General features: G+C 38.1%; 2 protein-coding genes across 6 annotated transcripts in view; one reads left to right on the forward strand and one right to left on the reverse strand.

The window, feature by feature from the left end:
- LOC310718570 (uncharacterized protein) overlaps window positions 1-7,500 on the reverse strand; it is a 219,197-nt gene that overhangs the window by 173,851 nt on the left and 37,846 nt on the right. The gene's annotated exons all lie outside the window — the stretch shown is intronic.
- The window catches only part of kremen1 (kringle containing transmembrane protein 1), a 65,891-nt gene that overhangs the window by 40,162 nt on the left and 18,229 nt on the right, over window positions 1-7,500 (forward strand). The gene's annotated exons all lie outside the window — the stretch shown is intronic.

Consider the following 7,500-nt stretch of genomic DNA (forward strand, 5'->3'; position numbering starts at 1 on the left):
AGTCCTACTGAAGGAGGTGTGGCCTCTGTACTTATCAGTCCTTCTGAAGGAGGTGTGGCCTCTGTACTTATCAGTCCTACTGAAGGAGGTGTGGCCTCTGTACTTATCAGTCCTACTGAAGGAGGTGTGGCCTCTGTACTTATCAGTCCTACTGAAGGAGGTGTGGTCTCTGCACCATTCTTTGTAAATCATAATATTAAAATGATGCAGATGAAGAACAAAATGCAGTGGCCTCAAAAAACGGTAATATCAGAATGCAGTGTTGAGGACGATCTCCCTGTACAGACCTGATTTAAGCGGTAAAGCACAGCTGTGGGCTGTTTTTCATTTATTTCCACACACTTATTACACAGCTTTTCATTTTTATGAGCACCAAGTGGGTGTGAGGTTCAGTATAAACGTGACGGCTCGATGCTCTGCGTCACATCACCCAGTACAAAAGCGAACACACTCCCTTTTATGATTTTACATCATGTTCTAAAAAATACTGTTCCTTCAGTGGCGTGCTGTTGTGTGATGCGCCGTGATGCCACTCAGCTCTTATTTTGTTTAAACACATTTGTAATATTTGAATATATTTTTTTCCCTGTGTGTCCAGCTGTGATATTGTTTGAGCGAGAGGGTGTGTGGGTGTTGAGCCTCATCCAGGCTCAGCTTAGTGGCTCAACTCCAAAACACACACACACACACACACACACACACACACACACACACACACACACACACACACACACACATTTTGTTTTACTATGACACTATATCTTGCTATCAAATTCAATTATTTTTTTCATTTAACAATAAAAAAAATGAATTTAAAATAAACTAAAACTATTAGTTATTAGAAAAAAAAAATATATATATATATATAAAATATAAATATATAAGTAGCATAAAATGTATACATTTTTATATATATATAAAATAAAAGAGGTTAAATTAAAACTTGCAACACAACACACATTTATTCCCAAAGTCCTTTCTTTACTCTGATATAAAAATAAATAAATAATTGAACTTCACCAAAAAATTTATTTTTATTCACAAAACATTTGTTTTACTGATTTGCCAATTCTCAAATCGATCAACCAAATCCGCCGTTCAGGCAACCCGGCAATCAAAACTGTCCGTGTGGAAACATAGCAAAAGTTCCGTTTGGTGTCCTGAAGATTTAACGTCATTTCAAACACAACAATTACTTTAAAACATTTACAAGAACATTTTGTCTTGTAAATGTTTATACTTCATGTTGAGTTTGGTTTCACTAATAATAAACATACATTTGCATCCAAATTTTTCCATGCGCATGTTAACTAGAGAATTAAAAACCATTAGAAAAGAAAAAAATGTGCGATTAAGTTCATTTATTATAATCCTGTGATTACCGACAATTAAATATTAAGCCCTCATAGATAGATAGATAGATAGATAGATAGATAGATAGATAGATAGATAGATAGATAGATAGATAGATAGATAGATAGATAGATAGATACCATAATTTCCGGACTATAAAGCGCACCCATATATAAGCCGCGCCCACTGAATTTTACAAATATTTTTATTTTGAACAAATAACCTGTCTATAAGCCGCAGTCTACACTGAAAGTAATGAACTTTACACAGGCTTTAACGAAAGACGTGTTACACATGGTGCAACGGGTGAAATATGTTGCACTTACTTTAGGAGCATAGCAGTATTTTGGGAATAGCCTGGCACAGCATTTTTCCGCTATTACTGCGTGTGTGTAAGACCGAGGAATATGTCCTTATTATTTAAAAAAAAAACACGAGTTTTTGAAACTTGTCTGTGCTTTTAGGATTTCTGTTGCAACTGGAGTTAGCGAGCTCTCCGTTCACCCAGACTCAACGCATTACAACGGCTTGTTTCTAAACAGTAGGCGACCAAGAAAGTCATTGTTCACTGTCTTCCTCCTTCCTTTCACAACTATTTCTCTCTGGAGTTTATCTTTTGGCATCGTCGTACGATTAAAAATCTCCATCGGTGTAAGTTTATTCTCCCGATGCTGTGCAGCTCAGAACACAGGTGAGGTGCGTTTTTTTGTTTCCGTTCGGAAATTTCATTGGTCTAATGTTATGTCGCTCAGTTTTTTGGAAAAACTCATAAATAAGCCGCTTTGTTGTTTAAGCCGCGGGGTTCAAAGCGTGGGAAAAAAGTAGCGGCTTATGGTCCAAAAAATACGATAGATAGATAGATAGATAGATAGATAGATAGATAGATAGATAGATAGATAGATAGATAGATAGATAGATAGATAATACTTGTTTTATATATAAGAATTTATTAATACATCTGTACTGAGACTAGTCTTGATGTAAGCCACTGATGTAAGCCTGAACTTTGTATATTTATTTTATATTAATATCAGAATGAGAAACATTTTCAGTCTGTTCGACTATTTTTCATCTTCTTTTTAGCTCTACGCCAAATTTTACAGTTCAGACCACGAGAATCCCAATTTAAAATGATATTTAGGCAAGTCTTTTACACATTTTGTCTCATGAGCACAGAGTAAAAGCAGACGAAAGCTTGACTGGTGTTTTTTTTTTCGCGACACATTGCACATTCAGGTCATGTATTGTCTCTCTGCAGTCTCTCTGGGTCCTACAGGCCCAACTGAGTTTCGTCTGTTTGCCGTTAACGCGTGTGTTTGTCCCAGTTTTGACTCCCCGCCCCCATGCTCTTGGGCATCGCCCATATCAAGTCCCCACACTACCCGTTTTAGACAAAGTATTATGGGATGTAGCTCGAGGTGAGTGTATAAAAAAAACAAAAAAAAAACAAATAAAAAACAATAAAAAAATCAGAAAAGTGGTTGAGTGCCAGAGCCTGTCACGTTTATTCGTGCTTTCTGACCTGCAGCTGTTTTTGTTTCTGTCAGAGGAAAAACCAACGGTTTTGCGGTAGACGTTTATTTATTTATTTATTTTTTGCTCTCTGCTTTTGTTTCATCAGCTTTCTTGTCGTTAGGTTTCTGTCAGGTAACCCGACTCAGGTGCGAGACACCAGTGCACGCCATCACACTAATATTTAAATCATAAATCATCCTGATCTGGAAAACATACCAGCTGTGTAAAGAGTCAGACTTACAGGGTGCTCTAAATTCCACTGAATAATTGTAATTATGTTTTTTTTTTTTTTTTATCCATATATAGTTTTAAGGTTGTTATAAGTCAAATTGTTATAAACGGTATGGTCGAAGGTTTGTGGACACCTGACCATAAAATTAATATGTACTTTTTGAACATTATCTATAGATTATTATAAACTCCACTCTCAAGGAAGATGTTCCACCAGATTTTGGTGAAATTCATTCAGTCACAAGGGTGTGAAGTCAGGAACTGATGTTGGTGAGAAGGTGAGGAGGGCTGGGGTGCAGTCAGTGTCCGCATTCATCCCAAAAGTGTTCAGTAGGGTTGGAGCTCTATTGCTGGAGATCTTCCTCTCCAACCCATGTATCTTCATGGAACTGGCTTTCTTCAACGGAGAGTAAGGGAAGAGTGTATAGGGGTCATTGAATGTGGGAGTGGATTGTGGGGTCCTTAGGTGTGGCTTTGAAAGAGAGGCATGGAAAATAGGAGACAGGTTGTGTCTAAGTTTTCCACCTCTCCACCTCTGAAGGATTTTTCCGCCTTGAAAGGTTCTCTGAACTTTTCGTCCACAAAATTGTGTCCTTTTGTCCTTCAGGTGCAGGCTTCCTCCTGATTCTAATCCTGAGGTGTTGCGTTTTCTTGGCTTCTTCATTTACTATACTGTATATATAGATGAAGCGGAAAATGAAGGAGTTCAGGGCAATTTAACTTTTTTTATTTTTGCATTGATTTCAAAATGGATACTTTTCTGGTTTTGTTTCTATTTGTAATCGATTGTAATCCATATGAATCAATTCTGTATTATTTCTGAATGATTGCAGTGGTTTGGATTTCAGGCACTGCCTTTTAAATCAGTGCATCGATCCAAGCAGGTAACATTTGTTTAGAGGAAAAAATAAATACAGGTGAATGGCTGCATGTTTTAATATCTGCAGTAGCTAGTTCTAGATGCTAACATCCTTTTGTGTGTTTTCAAATCTAAAGTCGACACACACACACACACACACACACACACACACACACACACACACACACACATATAAAGCTAGGGGGTATTTTTGGCAGTGCGAATGGGCTCCATGAGGCTTTTTCAGGTGAAGCATACAGAAGCCAGACAACAGCGAGATTACCATCATTTTATACACACACATACACACACACACACACACACACACACACAAACACACACACACACTCCCGCCATAGAATACAGACTGACACGTACACAATCTCTTTCATACAAACACTGACTCTCTCAATCTCTCAAGTACACACACGCCCACACACACAAACACACTTTCATTCTCAAAAAAACACACCCCAAGTCTTTCTTAAACTCACACATTGACCCATTCACTCTCTAAACACACACACACACACACACACACACACACACACACACACACACACACACACACACTCGCTTTTTCTCTCTCTCTTTCTTTTCCTCATTATATTCAGTGAGAGGTATTTGGGCAGACAGCCATCAGAAGGCAGCCACCCTCATTGTGCTGTAATGTAATGCTTCAGATGGTAAACAGAGGGAGAACGCTGACGTTACACACACGTGTGTGAGTGTCAGGCCAAATTAACATTCTTTTACCCAGCACATACCGAGCCTCTACTTTCATTAGAATTGCATTAGAAAGTCATAAAAAGTTGGGTAAGTCATTTGAAGGTCAACATGTGCCAGCTTTCTTTGCAAAACACCAAACATTCACCATCAAACACCAAACATTCACTATATAACATTATACATACACCATCAAACACCAACATTCACCATCAGACACCATACATTCATCATTAAACACCAACATTCACCATCAAACACCAAACATTCACCATCAAACACCAACATTCACTATCAAACACCAACATTCACCATCAAACACCAAACATTCACCATCAAACACCAAACATTCATCATAAAAAAAAAACAACATTCACCATCAAACACCAACATTTACCATCAATCAGCAAACATTCACCATCAAACATCAACATTCACCATCAAACACCAACATTCACCATCAAACACCAAACATTTACCATCAAACACCAAACATTCACCGTCAAACACCAAACATTCACCATCAAAAAACAACATTCACCATCAAACACCAACATTCACCATCCAACACCAAACATTCACCATCAAACATCAACATTCACCATCAAACACCAACATTCACCATCAAACACCAACATTTACCATCAAACACCAAACATTCACCATCAAAAACCAAACATTCACCATCAAAAAAACAACATTCACCATCAAACACCAAACATTTACCGTCAAACACCAAACATTCACCGTCAAAAAACCAACATTCACCGTCAAACACCAAACATTCACCGTCAAACACCAAACATTCACCATCAAACACCAAACATTCACCGTCAAACAACAAACATTCACCATCAAACACCAAACATTCACCATCAAACACCAAACATTCACAGTCAAACACCAAACATTCACCGTCAAACACCAAACATTCACCATCAAAAAACCAACAATCACCGTCAAACACCAAACATTCACCATCAAACACCAAACATTCACAGTCAAACACCAACATTCACCATAAAAAAAACAACATTCACCATCAAACACCAAACATTTACCATCAAACACCAAACATTTACCATCAAACACCAAACATTTAACATTAAACACCAACATTCTCCATAAAACACCACCATTTATTTTTAAACACCAACTTTCACCATTAAATTTGAACATTTATCAAAACTCTAATATTCACAAGTATTTACCATCACAACAAAATCTTCTAGCAGCAGCAGCAGCATTCTCCATCAAACACCAGAATCAACACTGACTATCAAACACCAAACATTCTTTTAGAAACTAATAATTTTATTTGTTTGTTTGTTTGTTTGTTTGTTTGTTTGTTTGTTTGTTTACATTCGCATGTCAATAAAAAATCAGACATTGCCTCATTTAAGCTGGTGACTAAAACATTCATAATTATTAATAACGACGATGTTAAATTCCAGGAGTGTCACAAACAGTTCCCACAAAGTTGCAGGCACACAATTGTACAGGACGTCTCAGGATGTTGCATGAGATGTTTTTCTTCACTTGAACTAGGAGACCCCAAACCTGTTCCAGCATGAAGACCTCTTATGAAGATATAAATCCTTTTGAACAATGAAAATGAACTTTGACTGCACCCCAGACCTCCTCACCTCAACTACATCACTACCTGACTTCACTAACACCCTTGTGTCTGATGAATCTCCACAAAATCGAGTAGAGCATCTTCCCAGAAGAGTGAAGCTTATAATAAGAGCAAATGGGGACTAAATGTGGAATGAGATGTTCAAAAAGAAGGACATACTAATCTTAATGAAAACTCCAGTAGACAGAATGTGGAGTGTGTAAGCATATGCACTTGTTTCAAGAAAATTCCTTTCATTTTTTGTCGACTTATCAGATGAAAGAGAGAAGCTCTTTTCACGTTCTTCCTCCTCTCCTCAGAGGCCAGCGTTAAAACTCTTAATCCTCTCGTCCGTAAAGCTGAATCTGTCTCTCTCCTTCTCCCTCTCTCTCTCTCTCTCTTTCTCTCTCATTTCTCTCCCTCGGTTGTCGTGTTGTTCCGAGTCCGTGCTCTGAACGCCCTTCTAATTATTCCGTTTGGGTTACGCATACTTCCTCAGCCTTTAATTAAGGAGTCGTGTTGCTCCCCGAGGTGAAGCCATTCATCTTTGCAAACTCAATCATGTCGCGACACAGCCTCAGTCACTCACACGCCGCATGCTTGCGGCTTTCCCCCAGCCGGAACACACACACACACACGCAAGTTTAGGATTCAGATGTTTTTCGAAATTGTAATTTTTTTCTCTCAGACTCGAGATTTATTTCAACATCCTTTTAATTCACTAAACTTCTCTCTCTGGTTCGCATTTAGGTGTCATATCCGTTCTAAATCTTGAGCACCATGTGCCCCTAGTGCAGAAAAAAAACAAATATGGCTGCCCGCTCGAACCCAAAGTCCCCACTCAGAGCTCTTCTGGACGGAATTACAGCCGATTCAAACTTTCATGGTGTTTTAAATTGCGGTAAATCCTCCACAGAAAGAAGTAATTAGCGCGTGTGTGAAGCGCAGCCAGCTGTCGTAACTTTAAATAAAAAGCGAAACACATGTAAAACTGGTGCTGGTTAAAGTGCACACAGGGTAAAAAAAGACATGAAATAAAAGAATGACAAAGTGGATTTAATAAAAGATGACATACTTTCTGAAATCGGTCAATTAGTGAGAAGTTTGATGGATTAATAGAGATGTGAAGAAGAGAGCGAGTGAGTGAGAGTGTGAATGAAGGAGGAAGAATATAAATTTGTAAACGAGGGATAGGATG

Source organism: Silurus aristotelis (genome assembly GCF_946808225.1).
Source record: "Silurus aristotelis genome assembly, chromosome: 23".
NCBI lineage: Eukaryota > Metazoa > Chordata > Actinopteri > Siluriformes > Siluridae > Silurus > Silurus aristotelis.